At 47.3% G+C, this 20,099-nt stretch overlaps 1 protein-coding gene and 1 pseudogene across 3 annotated transcripts in view; one reads left to right on the top strand and one right to left on the bottom strand.

Annotated features, from left to right (window-relative positions):
• Window positions 1-10,358: 10,358 nt before the first annotated feature.
• LOC101015393 lies at window positions 10,359-17,379 on the bottom strand (annotated as a pseudogene).
• Window positions 16,945-20,099, top strand: part of RNF185 (ring finger protein 185) — a 46,164-nt gene continuing 43,009 nt past the window's right edge. Inside the window, exons 1-2 of one of the 3 annotated variants that reach the window (XM_031656368.1) lie at window positions 16,962-17,107; window positions 18,241-18,382. The gene's annotated coding sequence lies outside the window, so the exon portion shown is untranslated. Of the gene's footprint in view, window positions 17,108-18,240; window positions 18,383-20,099 lie in introns of all 3 variants that reach the window. The other 2 variants (XM_003905450.5, XR_001892225.3) reach the window with 2 other exon arrangements.

The following is a 20,099-nucleotide window of genomic DNA, read 5'->3' as shown; positions in this document are numbered from 1 at the left end:
CTTCTGAGACACAGTCATGCTCTGTCACCCAGGCTGGGGTGTAAGGGCTCAATCTTGGCTCACTGCAACCTCTGCCTCCTGGGTTCAAGCGATTCTCCTGCCTCAGCCTCCCAAGTAGCTGGGATTACAGGCGCCCACCACCACATCTGGATAATTTTTGTATTTTTAGTAGAGATGGAGTTTCACCATGTTGGCAAGGCTGGTCTTGAACTCCTGACTTTGTGATCCGCCCACCTCGGCCTCCCAAAGTGCTGGGATTACAGGCATGAGCCACCGCACCCAGTCTTTCACATTGCTTTCTTAATTTCTCTCTTTCCCTCCCTCATTTCCTCCCCCGTCTCTCAGTTTTCCTCTTTCTGTTTCATTGTCTTTTGGTTTCTCTCCTTTTTTCCCCTCACCGCCTCCTCTAGCTCTCATTTCCTTCCTCTCTGTCTCTCATTTTTTCTTCTGTCTTTTGTTTCCCTCTCTGTGTGTCCGTGTGTCTGTGTCTGGGTCTCTCTCCCTCTCTCCTTCTGTGTTTCCACCTCTCCCTCTCTCCTAATTCTTCTCTCTTCTTCCTTTCTCTGCTCTGTCCCCTCCACACCATGACCCCAGGCCCAGGAATACAGAGGGCAAACCCCCTAACCCCATGTGCCCTGCCCTTTCCCATTCATGTTTTCCCAGACATGACTTCACCTGAAGCTCACTACCCCTGCCCCTCCCTGGGGAGACAGGCAGGGTGGGGCTTCTCATCCCATAGTTGAGAGGTGTGGAGTAAGGCCCAAGAAGAGGAGTGGCTCACCCAGCAGATCCAGAGAGAAGCCAGCTTCAACTTCCCCTGGCGTGTGGGGAGGGCCTCTCTGGGGCCTGGGAGACTCTTGGCTCTCCCACAGCCTCCCAGCTTCAGGCCTTCCTTCCCCAGTGGCCTGAAGGGTGCCTTCCCTCTGCCCCATAGAGCTGGCACTCCCAGCCTTACCCAGGGGCCTCTCTGTGGCTCTCTATGCCAGGAGAATGGGGCGGGCTGTGCCTAGCTCCAGAGTATTCTGTGTTCATTCAAAAACAAGTAGTTACTGAGTCTACTATGTACCAGGCACAGGTTGAGACTCTGGACACAGCCTGTGAAAGAGAGAGGAAGGGAGAGGGAATAGAGCAGTCAGAAGGGGTGGAGAGGGAATTCATGTCCCCGGGGAACTGGGATCTGGCAGCCACAGAGAGGGGCCAGGGCCTGGGTGTCAGCTGGGTCCTCTAGGAAACTGCTGCCAAGCTAGAGTTAGAGGTGCAAGAGATTTATCAGAGGAAATGTCTATGAAAGATAAAGGGGGAAGAAGCAGGACTGGGCAGGGAAAGCCTTCCGACCATGTTTCAGATCTGACATCTATGGGAAGAGAGGGGAAGGAGGGTTGGTTGAGAAGAGCCTCATGCTGCAGTGCCATTCTGAAAAAGTCTCAGCCAGCCAACAGGGAGCTCTGGTGCAAAGACTGCCTGTAGAAGAGTCACAGTTGGGCAGAAATGGCCAAGCCCTAGTGTCCCAGCTGTGACCAGACTTTGGCTGGGGGGCTTCCCAGGAAGACAGTGGCTTCTGCTCTGCAGATCCTGATGGTGCTGCGACTGGAGGTTGTTAGAAGACTGCTGCCACATCTGGGAAAGTACCCACCCATTTGCTGGGGCAGTCCCCACTGCAGACCAAGAGAGGAAACCCAGTAAGACAGACAGAGTCAGGCCTCTGGGGAGGAAGCCCAGAAGGCAGTCTTCTTCCAGGAGATCCTAGGGTTATGGAGTACAAATCTATGGCTATAGGACCATGCCTGTAAGATTTCCAGGTAGTTCAGCCTCTAGCATACCTGCCATCAACGAAGCCCAGCCCTAAGTTGAGGGAACAAAGAATGAGACGCAACTTGTGTCTAAAACTAAACATCTCAGTAGATGGGAAGAAACACATTATTCAATTCAATAGCACATTAAACTAGAATAAAAGAGAGACAGAGAGAGATGGGGAGTCAGGGACAATACAGAAATCATTCTAGGTCACAGAGCAACATTAGAAGCCGTGGTGGTTTAAAAAGATGTGCAGAAATTCTTTGATACTCCTCCTTTCAAACGGTGGAGCCTAATTCCCCTACCTTGAGTATGAGCTATATTTAGTGACTTGCTTCTAACAAATAAAATGTGGTGGAAGTGAGGTAACTTCTGAGACTAAGTCATAACAGGCATTGTGCCTGACTTCTTGCTCTTCTTCCTGGATGACTCTGTGGAAGCCAGCTGACATGTCACAAAGACATTCAAGCAGGACCAGGTGTGGTGGCTTACACCTGTAATCCCGACACTTTGGGAGGCTGAGGCAGGAGGGTTGCTTGAGACCAGGAGTTTGAAACCAGCCTGACTAACATGGCAAGACCCCGTCTCAAAAAAACAAACAACAACAACAAAAAAAAAAAACAAAAAAACAACGAAAGAAAACAATTAGCTGGGCATAGTGGCACACACCTGTGGTCCAGCTATTTGGGAGGCTGAGATGGGAGGATAGCTTGTGCCCTGGAGGTTAAAGCTCCAGGGAACCATGATTGTACCACTGCACTCCAACTGCAACAGAGTTGCAGGATCTCACTGCCTCAAAAGCAAGGCAAAAGAAAAACAAAACAAAAAACAAAAAGGACATTCAAGCAGCCCTATGAAGATGCCCATGTGGTGAGGGAGGAATTGAAGCTGTTAACATCCTTGTGAGTGAGCTACTTGGAAGCAGACCCTTAAGCCCCAGTCAAGCCTTCAGATAAGTACAGCCCCATCTGACTTTTTTTTGGTAACAGAACTTTTGAGACGCAATTCACATACCATACAATGCATCCATTTAAAGTATACAGTTCAATGTTTTTTAGTATATCCATAGTTGTGCAACCATCACCACTATCTAATTTCAGAACATTTTCATCATCCCAAAAGGAAATCCTGTAAGTCACTCTGCCTTCCTCTCTCCCCCCATCCCCTATAAACCACTAATCTACTTTATGTCTCTATAGAGTTGCATATTCTATACATTTCATATCTAAAGAAGTGTACAATGTGTGGTCTTTTGTGATTGCCACTTTTCATTTAGCATGTTTCCAAGGTTCATCTGTGGTTGTAGCATCTATTTGTACTTCATTCCTTTTTATGACTGGATAATTTTCCATTGTATGGATATACCACATTTTGTTTATCCATTCATCAGCTGGTGGACATTTGGGTTGTTTCCACTCTTTGGCTATTATGAATAATGCTACTATGAACATTCATGTACAAGTTTTTGGACATATGATTTTAATTTTTTTGTTGTTTTTTTGAGATGGAGTCTTGCTCTGTCACCCAGGCTGGAGTGCAGTGGCATGATCTCAGCTCACTGCAACCTCCACCTCCCAAGTTCAAGCAATTCTCCTGTTCAGCCTCCCGAGTAGCTGGGATTACAGGCGTGTGCCACCATACCCGACTAATTTTTGTATTTTTAGTGGAGATGGAGTTTGCTTTGTTGCCTAGGCTGGAGTGCAGTGGCACAATCTCAGCTCACTGCAACCTCCACCTCCTGGGTTTAAGCGATTCTCTTGCCTCAGCCTCCCAAGTAGCTTGGATTACAGGCTCCCGCCACCACGCCCACCTAATTTTTGTATTTTTAGTAGAGATGGGGTTTCACCATGTTGGCCAGGCTGGTCTTGAACTCCTGACCTCAAGTGATCTGCCTGCCTCGGCCTCCCAAAGTGCTGGGATTACAGGCATGAGCCACCGCGCCTAGCTGCAATTATTTTTTTAGTTACCTGAAATTCTAATTTAACTGCACATCCTGTGTTTTTGTTTACTATACCCGGTAACCCTGCCCAGCAGGAGTGAAGTGAAAACACCCAGGAACTCTTCACCTCATTTCACAATGGAGGCCCCAGGAGGAGATCACATTTGCCCAAAGCTCTTGCGACACATCCACTCTTTTGTTCTACGCAAGGCCCCTTGGCTGAGGTTTAAACATGGGCTGTTTGTGTTGGCTCTAACTCAGAGAACTTAGCTTATATCCCTTCCTTCCCTCTTGGGGCTGGCCTGGGCCTTGGGGCCCTGGAGAGTCTCTGGGAGTCTAACTCACAAGATAGAATGAAGAGGGTGGGTGGACAAGGAGCATTAAAGGAGGATCAAGAGGCTCAGCAGGAGATCTAACTATAGAATGTGGATCCTGGTAGACTAATAATGCCACTTCCATTTCTACAGCCAAAGACTCAAGTTCTCAAGCAATTTTTTATCTGTGAATTTGCCCAATGTCAATGGCAGAGGGGAAATGGAGCTAGGGCTAGTCTCTGAGCCTCCTGACACCCAGGGCTCTCCTTGCTGCTCTGGGGTCTGGAGAAGAGGGTTAGGAGAGAGGCCCTCTGATGCCCAGACCAGGGAAATGGAAAGAGGAAGGCTTGTGGAAAAGCAGGGTGGGTACTGCCGGAAGCCCCTGGAGTTTGGACCAGCCTCTGCTGTCACCTAGTGGACACCCTGTGCCCGTGCCTCCTTGAGACTCCTGAACAAGGCTGCCTTTGCCCCTTTCCTGGTCCATTGTGCCTGCCCGCCAAGTCCTTCTTGGCCAGGCCCTACCCCCTCTGATTCGCTCTATGACCCTGAACAAACCCTTTTCTTCTCTGGTTCTCCATTTTATATCTTGGAACAGGGGTTCTCCAAACGGTAGCAGGTCCAATCTTTCTAAAACACAAACATAGCCAGGTCTCTCCACTGTCTATATCTGTCTTCTGACCTCTCTGGCCCTCATGTTGAAGCCTGGTGGGCGCTGCAGGATCTGAGCCCAGCTGACCTCACCTACTCCCCACATCTCTGTTCTAACCACACAGAACTACATTAATATCCTCAATTAACACGCTCTCTAAGAGGCTTTGCACATGCTGTTCCCTTTGCCTAAAACACTTTTCCCCCTCCTTTACCTGGCTTGATCTTACTCATCCTTGAGATGTTGGCTTAGCCATCCTGAAACCACCTTTGCAAAAACTGTAAATGAGGAAATCATGACAGTGAAAGAAATCAGACCTAACTGACTCCATCTTGCTTCTAACCTTTAAGCTGTCCTTGTTCATTCCTGGACACAAGCCAAACTAATTTTGGGAAGGAATTCAGTTAATTGTTTGACTCTGAAACCAAATTGGTAATAGCACTTTTTCAAAAAGACCCCTTTCTTGCCTGGTGGGGACCAGTCTGTTTTTGCAAGACTAACAGATGAACTACAAGATTAGAAATTACAGTTTAGAGTCATGCAGCCTCTGGCTCCAAGAGTCTGAACCTCCCCAAATTGCTCCTGGGGATAACATCACTATTGTAAAACCTAAGAGCAGTGCTTAAGGTATTTTGCAGACCCTGAAGTGGATGGATCAGCTGACACCACCCAGACCAGTAATGTGGCTCACCCAGTTCTGCCATCCCACCCAGGAACAGAAGACAGCAAGAAAAACTCCCTTCGGCCCCCTGTGATTCCATCTCCAACCTGACCAGTCAGCATTCCCCACTTCCCAAGCCTCTACAAATTATCTTCAAAAACTCTGATCCCCAAATGCTCTGGGAGACTGATTTGACTGACAATAAAACTCGGATCTCCCCCACAGCCGGCTCTGTGTGAATCACTCTTTCCCTGTTCCAATTCCCCTGTCTTGATAAATTGGCTCTGTCTAGGCAGCAGGCAAGGTGAATTTGTTGGGGGGTTACAATCTCATCCAGGAAGCCCCCGCCCCCACCCCCACCCCCACCCCTAAGTCCCCACACTAGGATGGGTGAGCATACCTTAGGTCTCCACTGAGGGCTGGTTGTGGTTTCAAGACGGTATATGATTCTGGAAGAGGTCAAATGTCAGCCCAGGGGACTGACGGGGAGCCATGGGCTCAGGGTTCAAAATAACCTGATTTCCCATGCCACTCTGCCACGGTATGACTATTAGCCAATGATTCCACCTCTCCAAGCCTATTTTACAGATGAACAAATCAGACCATGTCTACACCCACACTGGTCAACAGAATTCCAATGCTAGCCACAAATGTAATCTGAAATTTTCTAGCCATCAAGAACATAAAAGAAACAGGTGAAAGTAATTTTAATAAGACATTTTATGAGCTGGGCCTGGTGGCACGCCCCTGGTGGCTGAGGTGGGAGGATCAGTATGAGCCCAGGAGTTCAGGCTGAGGTGAGCTTTGATCCATCCCGCCACTGCACTCCAGTCTGGATGACAGAGTGAGACTTGGTCTCAAAAAAAAGATTAATAATACACTTTATGTGATCCAATGTGTAAAATATTTCAATATGTAATCACTATTTTTAAAAATTATTAACAAGCCATTTTACACCCTTTTTTGGTACCAAGTTTTTGATATCCTGTGTGTATTTTATTTACACTTACTGTGCATTTCAATTTGGATTTCACTTCAAGCACTCAGCCACATGAGGCTAAAGACCACTGTTTTGGATAGCACAGCTCTACATGTAGTACTGGGGAAACAAGAATGATTCCCAGGTTTTTGGCCTGAACATGGATGGACAAAGGATAGGGCAATTTCTTGGTATGGGGGAGGGTGAATAAATGTGGTACAGGGTTGGGGAGAGTCTGAGGGCCATTGTCCCTTTAAGTCTTCATTGCCCTAGGCCCTGGGAAAGTTTCTAGACACCTGTCTGGGAGCTATGTAGACCTTGGTTTGTGTAGACCCTGGTGACCTGGTGCTAGTGCCTGGGCCTCCTCCTCAAGGCCTGAGAAGGGGTCGCGATGTCGCTCTCACGTCTCTCCCAGACCCCACAGTCCTAGGCTCTGCCCTTTTATGCTGTCAAGGTGTAGGCATTCCCTCTACCAAAGATTTAGCAAAAAAGAAAAGTCATCAAGGTAATTCTGAATTTTAGATAAACAACATATAATTTTTTTTTTTTTTTTTTTTTTGAGACAAGATCTTGCTTTGTTGCCCAGACTGGAGCGCAGTGGCACAATCATGGCTCACTGCAGCCTTGAATTCCTGGGCTCAAGTGATCCTCCCACTTCAGCCTCCTGAGTAACTGGGACGATAGGCATGCACCACCATGCCTGGCTAATTTTTAAAACTTTTAGTAGAGATGGGGTCTCACTATGTGGCCCAAGCTAGTTTCAAACTCCTGGCTTCAAGCGATCCTCCTGCCTTGGCTTCCCAAAGTGTTGGGATTACAGGCATGAGCCACCACACCCAGCGTAATAATTTTTAAATGGAAGTATGTCCCGGGTGATATTTGGGACATATTTATATTTTTAAAAATTTGATGTTTATGTGAACTTCAAATTTAATTGGGCAATCCTGTATTTTATCTGGCAACTCTACTTCTAGTTCATCCTTCTGGACTTAGAGGCACTGAATTTGGCTCTGTTTCCTTGTTGTGCGACCTTGGTCACATTTCCTCACCTCTCTGAACTTCAGCTTCCTCCTCTGTAAAGTGGCCACAAATAATTATTTCCTCAATGAACTGTTAAAAAGGACTCACTGAGAAAAGTATGAGAAAAGGACCTCTAGGAGTTTGAGACCAGCCTGACCGACATGGTGAAACCCTGTGTCTACTAAAAATACAAAAGAATTAGCTGGGCGTGGTGTGGCGCGCCTGTAATCCCAGCTGCTCAGTAGGCTGAGACAGGAGAATCACTTGAACTCGGGAGGCAGAGGTTGTAGTGAGCGGAGATTGTACCACTGCACTCCAGCCTGGGCAACAGAGTGAGATTTCATCTCAAAAACAAAGAAAACAAGAAAAGGACCTCCCGGCCAGGCACAGTGGCTCACAGCTATAACCTCAGCACTCTGGGAGGCCAAGGCAGGCAGGTTGCTTGAGCCCAGAAGTTCAAGACCAGCCTGGACAACATGGCAAGATGCTGTCTTTACAAAAAATATAAAAATTAGCTGGGCATGGTGGCACATGCCTGTAGTTCCAACTACCCAGGAGGCTGAGGTTGGAGGAGCACCTGAGCCTAGGGAGGTTGAGACTGCAGTGAGCCGAAATCGCACCACTGCCCTCCTCCAGCCTGGGTGACAGAGTGAGACCCTGTCAAAAAAAAAAAAAAAAAAGGAAGGACCTGCCCATAATACCCGGCACATACTAGGCCCAGAGCAAACATCTGCCCTTCCTTCAGTCTCCCAGATGTGTAAGGCAGCTCCACTGTCCAATGAGTACCCCACCTCCCTCCCTCTCCACACTACCCAGGATCCCATAATTCCATAATTTCTCAGTGCCTTTTCATATTCTCCTTCTCTTCACTAGTATTTCTTTTCCTGGTTTCCAGAGTTTTTGGTGGTGGTGGTGGTTTTATTTTATTTTATTTTCAGAGAAAAGGTCTGACTCTGTCACACAGGCTGAAATGTAACGGCATGATCACAGCTCATTGCAGCCTGAAGCTCGTGGGCTCAAGTCATCTTCCCACCTCAGCCTTCTCAGTAGCTGGGACTACAGGTGAATGCCACCATGCCCAGCTAAAGTTTTATTTGTAGAGACAGGGTCTTGCTACATTGCCTGGCCTGGTTTGAACTCTTAGCCTTAAGTAATTGTCCCTTGTCGGTCTCCCAAAATGTTTATATTACAGATGTGAACTGCTGTTCCTGGCCAGCTTCCCGAACTTTTGGCCATGCCTCGTCTTTGCTAGGAATATCCTAGAATCCTCTGGAAAGAGCCTAATTCCCAAGAATAGAGTCCTGCTGACCTAGGTCTCAGAAGATCCCAGAATACGGCTCAGATACTAGCTGGTGGCCATGTATCTAAACAAAAAATACTATCACTATCAGACCTGAATCTGAAAGGTCAAGCTGGTTCACTCTGCTCCTGAACATCAGGTCCACCGTGAGGGCAGAGCCCTGGGCCAAGCCCCAGTAGGAGACAGAATAAATGGACCCTGAGCTGTCCTGGGGCAGGGAGCTTGACGGCAGGGGTGCAGTGGGCTTCAACGTGACCCTAGCACCCATACACAGAGAATGAGAGGAGCCTGAGGCCCAGGGGTGGGTGGCCTGTCTGAGGGCACACAGCAAAGATCTGCCTATTTGCTCCAGATCTGGGGACTAATGAGGCCATGCTCCTAACCTGGCCACTCCTCTGTGGAAGCACCGGGATTTAGGAGAATCAGGGAGTACTTTCTCTGGCTTATTCTCACTTCTGTCTGCAGACATGGTCTTCCTCTCTCAGCCTCCTGTACCTATGAGGAGAGACTAATGTGGGGTAGGGGCAGTGAACTGGCCAGGTCCAGGGAACCTTCTCCCCCATGTCAGGCGAGGAGACTCGAGGAGAAAATGATGCTACCTCCTCACCACCCACCAGAGCTGGTGCTCCCTGGGATGCTGGAATCCTCTCTCTCTCCTTGCATTGAACAGATGATAAAATTGGTCCCCGAGAAGGGCAGGGACCTGTGAGTCCTAAAAGATCAAATAGGGCTGGCTCATGCCTATAATTCTAGTACTTTGGGAGGCCGAGGCAGGCAGATTGCCTGAGCTCAGGAGTTCGAGACCACCTGGGCAACGTGGTGAAAACCCATCTCTACTAAAAATACAAAAAATTAGCTGGGTGTAGTGGTGAGTGTCTGCCTAATTCCAGCTACTCGGGAGGCCGAGGCACGAGAATCACTTGAACCCAGGAGGCAGAGGTTGCAATGAGCCAAGATCGTGCCACTGTACTCCAGCCTGGGTGACAGAGGCAGACTTTGTTAAAAAAAAAAAAAAAAAAAAAAAAAGATCGCATGGGCCAGAAGGTCTCCCAGACTTCTTGCCTCTCTTCACTTGGCAAGTAAACACCTGTGGCGCTGTCCTTAATCATGCCCTTCTCCCACCTTATAATTTACCCACTCTTTGGTTGTTTTTTTTTTTTTTTTTTGAGACAGAGTCTCACTCTGTCGCCCAGGCTGGAGTGCAGTGGTGCAATCTCCGCTCACTGCAAGCTCCACCTCCCGGGTTCATGCCATTCTCCTGCCTCAGCCTCCCCAGTAGCTGGGACTACAGGCGCCCGCCACCACACCTGGCTAATTTTTTGTATTTTTAGTAGAGACAGGGTTTCACCGTGTTAGCCAGGATGGTCTCGATCTCCTGACCTTGTGATCCGCCCATCTCAGCCTCCCAAAGTGCTGGGATTACAGGCGTGAGCCACCACACCCGGCCCTGGTTGTTTTTGTTTTGTTTTGTTTTGTTTTGTTTTGTTTTGTTTTTTTTCTGAGACAGAGTTTCACTCTTGTCGCCCAGGCTGGAGTGCAATGGCGTGATCTCGGCTCACTGCAACCTCTACCTCCCCAGCTCAAGCGATTGTCTTACCTCAGCCTCCCAAGTAGCTGGGATTACAGGCACCCGCCACCATGCCTGGCTAATTTTTGTACTTTTAGTAGAGACAGGGTTTCACTATGTTAGCCAGGCTGGTCTCGAATTCCTGACCTCAGGTGATTGGCCTGCCTCAGCCTCCCAAAGTGCTAGGATTACAGGCATGAGCCACTGCGCCTGGCCTAATTTACCTACTCTTCAACCTTCCTGGTCCCCCAAACTTGTGGCTCCCCCTGAGGTTCTACAGGGGCCTTCTATTTGGGTTGTGTTCCTAATCTCCACCCCTTCCCTCTGCCCTCTGGAGAGGGTCTAAATGTCTCTGAATGGTCTTCCACTCCCACCAGGCCCACCCACTATCCCAAGCCCTTCCTTCCCTGCCAGCGTATCCCTCCCTCCATCCCTTCACAGACCCTACTCTTTGTGCCAGGGTGGTGAAGCAATATTTCAACAGGAGCAGGTTTTGAGAGCAGATTCCAATTTGGGGCCTGATTCTTACCAGTTGTGTGGCCTTGGGCATGTTGCTTAACTTCTCTGGTCCTCTAGCGTCTCATCTGTAATAAGACTTCCTTCACAATCCTGGGGTGAGGGTTAAATTGCATAAAGCCCTTGGCACAGTATGCAGCACATTATAAACATTCAATAAATATTAGCTACTGTTATTATTAGAGGAGTAAAGGCAAAGAAGGGGAGGAGGCACGGGGACTCATGAGCAAGCAGAGGAAGAAATCAGAAAATGTATATTTTTAAAATCATTCCCCACCAGAATGAATATTTTTTTATTCAGCACAATGTGTTGTGGGTGTCAAATAATATTAAATCTATGCTGGGTTCTGGCAGGATAAATGCCAACATCACCAACAGGGCTTCCAGGGACTATAAGTGCCTTAGTGTGCTAAAGCAGAGAAGATACTACTTGATATATTTTTGAAGCTGAAGTGCTTCCAAGTTTTGTAGTTTCAATTCTGTTACTTCTTGGGAACGTTTTAAATAACAAGAACATGAAGAAATAAACAGTGTTGGTTCCCTAATGTTAAAGTTTCAGGAATGTGGTTATTGCTTTCCAGAAAAGACCATGAGAATGACCTCATTCTGACTAAGGAAAAGTTGAACTCTTTTCCATTTTTTCCACCTTATGAACCCAACAAAAAGAGCAAAGAGGAATATAATCAATGAATTTATCTTAATGAAAGCTGATGGCTTCAATATCTTTTTTCCCACAGTTTAATTGCTTTAGGCATTTATTATTAGCTATGATTAATGCAGAAAAAAGGGACAAAAAGCTCACAAACAGGACACAGTTTCACAAGATGCATTGTAGGGGGAAAAGTGACTGAGATGGACCAGCAGTATCCTAGGGTCTTGGTGGATGCGTTCCTGGTGGAGGGGGTCTCATTCCTGGAGGGGGCATGCCTATTGGCATCCCTCCAGCAAGGGGAGGCCCAATTGGTAGGCCCATGGGTGGTTTCATACCAGGTAGAGGAAACATAATGCCTGGAGGTGGGGCTGCTCTGCCAACAGGTGGGGGTGGAGTCCCCAGTCCTGGTGGGTACTGTGTTGGGGCTCCAGTAATGCTCTTCTCTGTGGAGTCATTACCTGCTGGGATGGTTCCTCAACTTCTGGGACAGGGCCTGCTAATCTAGCAGGAGCCTGGGAAATTGATACACCAGCTGATACTCCTCTACCAGCTGCCCTAACAACGCCAGGGCCTCCTGCAGCTCCAGCAAGTGGTACCCGAGCAATGCCAGTATCTTGGTGGGGTAGCCCGTCCACAGTCACGGACACCAAGTTCTCCCCATGCAGCAACGCCAGACCCCAAAAGTGCTTTTCTTTGAGCTCTGGTTGCTTCACATTCTTTGGCTTGATCTTTCTCAACTCATCACAATCGCAAAGGATCAAATTCACATGCTTGTCAAACGCCTTAAAGGCGCCAAAGAAGATTCTGCCTTCCTGTAGGATGCATTTCATTCTATAGTCAATGTGCTGCTGCAGTCTTGCTACTCATGCCCACAGTCGTGACTGCTGCTCCACCAAATCCCGTGTCCACAGTTAAAACTTCGTGCTTCTTAAGACCTGGGTGAAGGCTACAGATAAAGGTATGGTGCAGGTTCTTCTAGAAACAATGCAAGCTGAGGAGGCAATGTGGTGGCACATGCCTGTAATCCCAACACTTTGGGAGGCTGAGGAGGGCAGATCACCTGAAGTCAGGAGTTCGAGACCAACCTGGCCAACATGGTGAAATCCCATCTCTACTAAAAATACAAAAATTAGCTGGGTGATAGTGGCATGTACCTGTAATCCCAGCTACTCAGGAGGCTGAGCCAGGAGAATCGCTTGAGCTAGGGAGGTGGAGGTTGAGGTGAGGTGAGATGGCATCACTGTACTCCAGTCTGAGTGACAGAGTGAGGTGCTATCTCAAAAAAAAAAAAAGAAAGAAAGAATTTTTTTAAAGTACATTGAAAGCATTGGGTGAGGTGGCTCATGCCTGTAATCCCAACAGTTTGGGAGACCAAACTGGGAGGATCCCTTGAGGTCAGGAGTTCGAGACCAGCCTGGGCAACAGCGAGACCCTGTCTCTACAAAAAATTTAAAAATATTAGCTGGTGTGGAGCGTGCTTGTAGTCACAGTTATTCAGGAGACTGAGGTGGGAGGACCACTTGAGCCCGGGAGTTGAAGGCTGCAGTGAGTCAGGATGGTGTGCCACTGCACTCCAGTCTGGGCCACAGACTGAGAACATGTTTTTTGTTTTGTTTTGTTTTTCGTTTTTTGTTTTTTTTTTGAGACGGAGTCTCGCTCTGTCGCCCAGGCTGGAGTGCAGTGGCGTGATCTCGGCTCACTGCAAGCTCCGCCTCCCGGGTTTACGCCATTCTCCTGCCTCAGCCTCCTGAGTAGCTGGAACTACAGGCGCCCGCCACCTCTCCCGGCTAGTTTTTTCTATTTTTTAGTAGAGACGGGGTTTCACCAGGTTAGCCAGGATGGTCTCGATCTCCTGACCTCGTGATCCGCCGGTCTCGGCCTCCCAAAGTGCTGGGATTACAGGCTTGAGCCACCACGCCCGGCCGAGACCATGTTTTTTTTTTTTAAATAAAAAATAGATAATGGATTGACTGATAGAGAAAGCTCACTCTGTACTGAACTTGTTCCAAGTATCCTCATAACAACCTTTTGAGGTAGGAAGAAATTGGAACACAACTGTGGTTAAACAAATTGAGTTTATCACTTGTTATGGGGTAAGGGTGTGAGGACATGAATCATGAAAAACAATAGGGCGGCTGGGCTTGGTGGCTCACATCTGTAATCCCGGCACTGTAGAAGCCCAATGTCGGAGGATCACTTGAGGTCAGCAGTTCGAGATCAGTCTGGTCAACAAGGTGAAGCCCCGTCCCTACTAAAAATGCAAAAATGATCCGGGTGTGACGGTGGGCACCTGTAATCCCAGCTACGCGGGAAGCTGAGGCAGAAGAATCACTTGAATCCAGGAGGTAGAGGCTGCAGTGAGCCGAGATTGCACCACTGCACTCCAGTCTGAATGACACAGTGATACTCTGTCTCAAAAACAAACAAACAAAACAAGGGGACATCTCAGTAACAAAGTGTTACAAAAGACACATAGGATTTGGGCTTGCATTAGGTGATTTGGAGTAGGGTTTAAGAAAATGAGGTTTTCTGGATTGGATGCTGTCTATCAGCGAATACCCTGACAAACGTTATTTAGAAGGAGGGGGCTGGGTGCAGTGGCTCATGCCTGTAATCCCAGCACTTTGGGAGGCCAAGGCGGGCGGATCACGAGGTTAGGAGATCGAGACCATCCTGGCAAACACAGTGAAACCCCGTCTCTACTAAAAATACAAAATATTAGCCGGGTGTGGTGGCGGGCGCCTGTAGTCCCAGCTGCTCGGGAGGCTGAGGCGGGAGAATGGCATGAGCCCAGGAGGCAGACGTTGCAGTGAGCCGAGATCGCGGTACTGCACTCCAGCCTGGGCAACAGAGCGAGACTCCATCTCAAAAAAAAAAAAAAAAAAAGAAAAGAAATGTTTGGCCATTTTTGTAGTTTGAACAATGCTCATGTTTTGTCTGGGTTCAGACATGATTCGAGTGGTTTTGTTATTGTCCTGATCCATCATGGTCACATAGTGGTCTTGTTTGATGCTGTTCTGTGAAGTTTTTATGTTCAATAAGAGAACACACTAAGGTCTATTTGTGAGTTCCAGACCATCTCCTGAATATCAGGGGCTGTTTTTCTTTTAGAGCCTGGTTTCGAATCCAGGTTTGTGTGACTGGAAACGTCCCCTGTATTACTTCTTGATCACAGGAACTTGAGAAGGGTGGCTGGCAGACTAGGAATTTCATCTATGAGCTTATTTCATCTACTTTTTTGTGTGTGTGACGGAGTTTTGCTCTTGTCACCCAGGCTGGAATACAATGGCGCAATCCTGGCTCACTGCAACCTCTGTCTCCTGGGTTCAAGCAATTATCCAGCCTCAGCTTCCCAAGTAGCTGGGATTACAGGCACCTGCCACCATGTCCAGCTAATTTTTGTATTTTTAGTAAAGACGGGATTTCACCATGTTGGCCAGGCTGGTCTTGAACTCCTGACCTCAGCTGATCTGCCTGCCTCGGCCTCCCAAAGTGCTGGTATTACAGGCGTGAGCCACTGAGCCCGGCCTTTATCTACTATGTTCACCTCCTACTCAAGTCCAATCCCTAACAGTTCCTGGGTAACTGTAGGCATTTCATAATATTTGTTGAATGAATGAAGATGGCTGTCAATAACTCCAATGACTGCTTGAGTGCAAGTCACAAGCTCCATCACCTATCAGTATGTGATTTGATACAATATTAACAGCTAATCCACAATCCATATTCAAATTTCGTTACTTGTCCCAATATTGTCCATTACAACTATTCCACCACCACCACCCCAGTCCAGGGTTCTATTTAGAATCACACACCATGTTTTGTTGTCATGCCTCTTTAGTCTTCTTTAACTTCTTTAAACTGGAACAGTTCCTCGGCTTTTCTGTTTTTCATGACAATGAATTATTTTGTAGAGAGTGTCCTTCATTTGGGGTTCTCTAGCGCTTCCTCATGAGATGTGCACGGTGCACTTCTGACAGAAATACCACAGAAGAGATGTATCCTCAGTGCATTTTATTAGGAGGCCCTTGATCTGACCCACTAACTAGTGGTGTTAACTTTGATCACTTTGATCCATTTGTTCTGCTAGGTTACACCTCTGTAACATCACCGTTTTCCCTTTGTAATCAATAGGTAATTTGTGGGAGACACTTTTACTGTTTTAAACATCCCATTTCTATAGTTCTACCACATATTATTGATTTTCTAATTCCACCATGTTTTGTCATACCCTACCTTGTTTTAACCTGATGGTCTCTCTTAGCTGAGAGAGCCAGACAGACTCCATTTTAGTTCCTTCACTTACAGCCCCTTTACCTCCCTCCCTTAAGAGCATAACCAGAGTAAACTGACTCAAAGCATGTCCAGAAATGCACTTACTGATAAGATACTGAGGCAAGCTGCACCAGCAGCTCCTGGGGATGCGCTCCCTGGATGGCACCCAAAGCCCCTGCATTTCTCTCTTTGTGATAGTTTAAGCCCCTGCACCTGGAACTGTTTATTTTTTTGTAACTGCTTTTGTAACCAATTAATTTTTTAACTTTTTGCCAGTTCTGCTTCTGTAAAATTTTTAGTAGAGACAGGGTAAAAATTGCTTCAGCTAAACTCCCCCCTCCCCTATTTAGACCACGGTATAAAAACAAAACTAGCCCCTTCCTCGGGGCCGAGAGAATTTCGAGCGTTAGCCGTCTCTCGGTCACTGGCTAATAAAGGACTCCTAAATTTAGCTGTCTCTCGGTTGCCGGCTAATAAAGGACTTCTGAATTCGTCTCAAAGTGTGGCATTTCTCTCTAACTCACTCGGTTACAACAGTTTATTAGTTGGCATTCTACTAAAAGGAAGACTTTCCCTTTACCCATTAATATACTCACTTCTTTATGTCTGTAAAGACTCATGGATTACTATTTTATTCAATTAGTTATACTGTATTACTATTACTCCATATTTTGATTCTGAAATTGCCCTGACTTGGCCAGTGGGATCTCTTTAAAGACAGCTCCTGTGTTCTTTGACATATTCCCATGATTCTTATTACCATCATCCTTATATTCTGGTGTAACAAGATGTTCCAAGTTTATCTGGTACTTTCCGGAACGTTTTCTTCCTTTCTCTTTCTTTTTTTCTTTTTGAGACGGAGTCTCGCTCTGTCGCCCAGGCTAGAGTGCAGTGGTGCGATCTCAGCTCACTGCAATCTCCGCCTCCCGGGTTCAAGTGGTTCTCCTGCCTCAGCCTCCCGAGTAGCTGGGATTACAGATGTGCGCCACCACGACCGGCTAATTTTTGTATTTTTAGTACAGAGGGGTTTCACCATGTTGGCCAGGCTGGTCTCGAACTCCTGACCTCATGTGATCCATCCTGCCTCGGCCTCCCAAAGTGCTGGGATTACAGGTGGGAGTCACTGCGCCCGGTCGGAAATCAGTTTTTTTCTTTCAGGAGCCCCGAACCCAAGTTCTTTGAAAGGCTGCCAAAAAGCTCCAGTGTTCCTCCGCTTCCTGCCCGCAGGCGGAACCTTAGAGTTTAGGACATGGAGATTAACCTCTTCCGGTTGGGGCCGGAAGTCCCTCCGAGAGGGGCGGCTTCGCGTCATGTGACTAGAGTCCGCGTAGGAGGGGTCAGAGGTCCTACCCAACAGATTGACGCGGCGATAGTATTGGCCGTGTAGCCGAAAAACTGATTGACTGGGCGGCCCCCCACGGCGTTAACTGCGCAGAGGCAGGTATGTGAGGTGCTGGGGTTGGGGCGGGGACCGCCAAGGTTTAGGGACGGGGGCGGGAGACCCGGGTCCGCCTTCCCGGGACACACGGGCTTCAACATCTGAGCCCAGGGGCCCAGAGACAGCAAGACCGGTGGTGCCTCTGGTCCCCGAAAAGAGGACGGGCTGGCGTTGTGGTTCTGCGTCCCATGATTACAGATTGGGGAAACTGAGGCCTTGAGAAAGAGAAGAGCTCCCACAAGCTCTCCTTTCGAGGCATGGGCACTGATTCCCATTCTGTCCCCCGTGCGAGGCCGCCTGTATCATCTGGGAGTGCATTTCACGAGTTTGCCCTGAGTGGAGAAGCAGAGGCCGGGGAGCGCGGTGAACAGAGTTGGGCTGAGAGTAAGAGACCTGGATTCGAGACTTCACCACCGACAGACAATTTTGCGTTCTGGGCCAAATCTCTTTCCTGTGCTGGGCCTCAGTTTCCTCGTGTCTAAAACGGGGCAGTGTTTCTCAAAATATGGTTCTTATACCATCTGCTTTGAAATTCTCTGAGATGCCGGCTTTACAGTGCGGGACTCAATTCAGACTTCTGGTTTAGAATCTGAACTTATGCCTAGGAGGGTCCTGCATATACTGATGTTTGAATCTCATTGATTTTAAGTGCTTTCCTGCTGTGAGCACTAGATATCCATTCTTCGCTTTGAGGCAGCTGGTGCCAGGTCAGGAACTTTGAAAGAACTGGAATGGTTAGCTCAGTAAAGACAGCACTGGAAGGGAATTAACTTTTTAAAAATTGAAAATAGGCCGGGCGCGGTGGCTCAAGCCTGTAATCCCAGCACTTTGGGAGGCCGAGACGGGCGGATCACGAGGTCAGGAGATCGAGACCATCCTGGCTAACACGGTGAAACCCCGTCTCTACTAAAAAATAGAAAAAACTAGCCGGGCGAGGTGGCGGGCGCCTGTAGTTCCAGCTACTCAGGAGGCTGAGGCAGGAGAATGGCGTGAACCCGGGAGGCGGAGCTTGCAGTGAGCCGAGATCACGCCACTGCACTACAGCCTGGGTGACAGAGTGAAACTCCGTCTCAAAAAAAAAAAAAAAAAATTGAAAATATTGTTAATGGCAAAGGGGACTTCCACTTCATCTTTAGGCTAAAAGAGGCAGAACTAGGACTAACAGATGAATTCTACAAGACAAGATTTTTGCTTAATAGAAGAACTTAAATGGAAGAATCATCAGAGTTGACCAGCGATGGAGTGAATGGATTGCCTCCGTGCCTCCTTTCGAGAGAGGTATATAGGTATTAGATGAAGGTCCTTTCCAATTTGAAAGTCTGTGATTCTAAGGAGTTGTTCTGCATCTATCTGGTGCTGACTCTGCCCTTAGGGCAAATGTGACTTTTTTCTTCTCTCTTTTCTTGACACTTCCATCACTTTAGCCTACATCTCCTGTAAATAAGGCCAATGCCTCTGACCTTACGTAATCCCTTCCTGGTTGTCCTGGGCACCATCCTTCTTTTCAAGGACTTTGGAATGACCCAATATCTGATAGACGCACCTTAAATGTTTGTTGAATGAATAAGTAAACTGGGTCCCACCCCATGGGTTAGTAGCTTTTTTCTAAGAACAACTTGGAAATGCCTCTGAAGATTTTATGTTTGACCAGGAGAAGCCAGTGAACTCTCAGTCACAAAATTGAGGACTCCCAGTTGGGAGGACCCCTTGAGGTTGTTCAGACCAGCCTTCTCCTCCCTGGAACATAATCCCTGCTTGAATCCTCTCTTCAGCAATATGTGTATACATGTGAGAGAGTTTTTGCAGTCTGTTGGCTAGCTTTCCGTGCATCATATAAAAACAGTCCTCTTATAGACTTGACTTGCCAGTTCGCACACACCACCAGTTCCAGCTAATTTTGTGTGTGTGTGTATTTAGTAGAGATGGGGTTTCACCATGTTGACCAGGCTGGTCTCGAACTCCTGACCTCCAGTGATCCGCCTGCCTCAGCCTCCCAAAGTGCTGGGATTACAGGTGTGAGCCACTGTGCCTGGCCTCTAGCATACCTTTAGTTTTCGAATCAAACATTATTATGTCCTTATTTTGTGCATTACAGAGCTCGCCTAAGTCACTTTTTCAACACCTGCTAGAATGCTTAGGAATGTTTATGTTATCTTAGGGAGCAGAGGCTCCATATTATGACCCAGTTCTGCTGACTTGCTCCCCTGCCCCCACAAAAAAAAGGTTAGGGTTGAGCCAAAACTTCCTGCCGGTGTTTATCGACTTGTGTTTCCCAAGATTAAAAAATAAAAAAGTTGTGAAATGCTTATTCAGATCTTATCCAGGTACTGGGTAAAATGATCTTAATTTGTTGGAGTTTTTAGAACTTCTTGATCTAAAAGTTTCCTTTTAAAGAAGCATCTGAATTAACATTCTCATAAGTGTGTTCTTCAGGCCACTGGTCTGAAGAAATGGCTCTGAAAAAAGGATTTGATGCTAATAATAAGTTTGAGAAAGCCACATACCATTATTCTTTCTTGAAGCTTCTCAATATGTAATACCACATTAAAAGCACTGAGAGGTCCTGCAATAAGGAAATGTGCTTTATAAGCCAAGATAATAACTTGTTTCATTTGTTTAATCTACTTGATGTAAAATCTATTTTTTTTTTTAATTGAAGCACACATTAGCAAATTCTGACCTAGAGTGGGGATCCTCTTACTGTATATAGCCTGTGAACCAAACTTGGACCTACTGCTTGTTCATATGGTCTGTGAGCTAAGAATGCTTTTTACATTTTTCTTTTTTTTTTTTGGACGGAGTCTCTCTCTGTTGACCAGGCTGGAGTGCAGTAGTGTCATCTTGGCTCACTGCAAGCTCCGCCTTCCAGGTTCACACCATTCTCCTGCCTCAGCCTCCTGAGTAGCTGGGACTACAGTCGCCCGCCACCACGCCCGGCTAATTTTTTGTATTTTTAGTAGAGACGGGTTTTCACCGTGGTAGCCAGGATGGTATC

The sequence above is a fragment of the Papio anubis genome, chromosome 16, assembly GCF_008728515.1.
Source record: "Papio anubis isolate 15944 chromosome 16, Panubis1.0, whole genome shotgun sequence".
Taxonomy (NCBI): domain Eukaryota; kingdom Metazoa; phylum Chordata; class Mammalia; order Primates; family Cercopithecidae; genus Papio; species Papio anubis.
The sequence above is the reverse complement of the archived record's forward strand: the minus strand, read 5'-3'. Positions and strand labels throughout refer to the sequence as shown.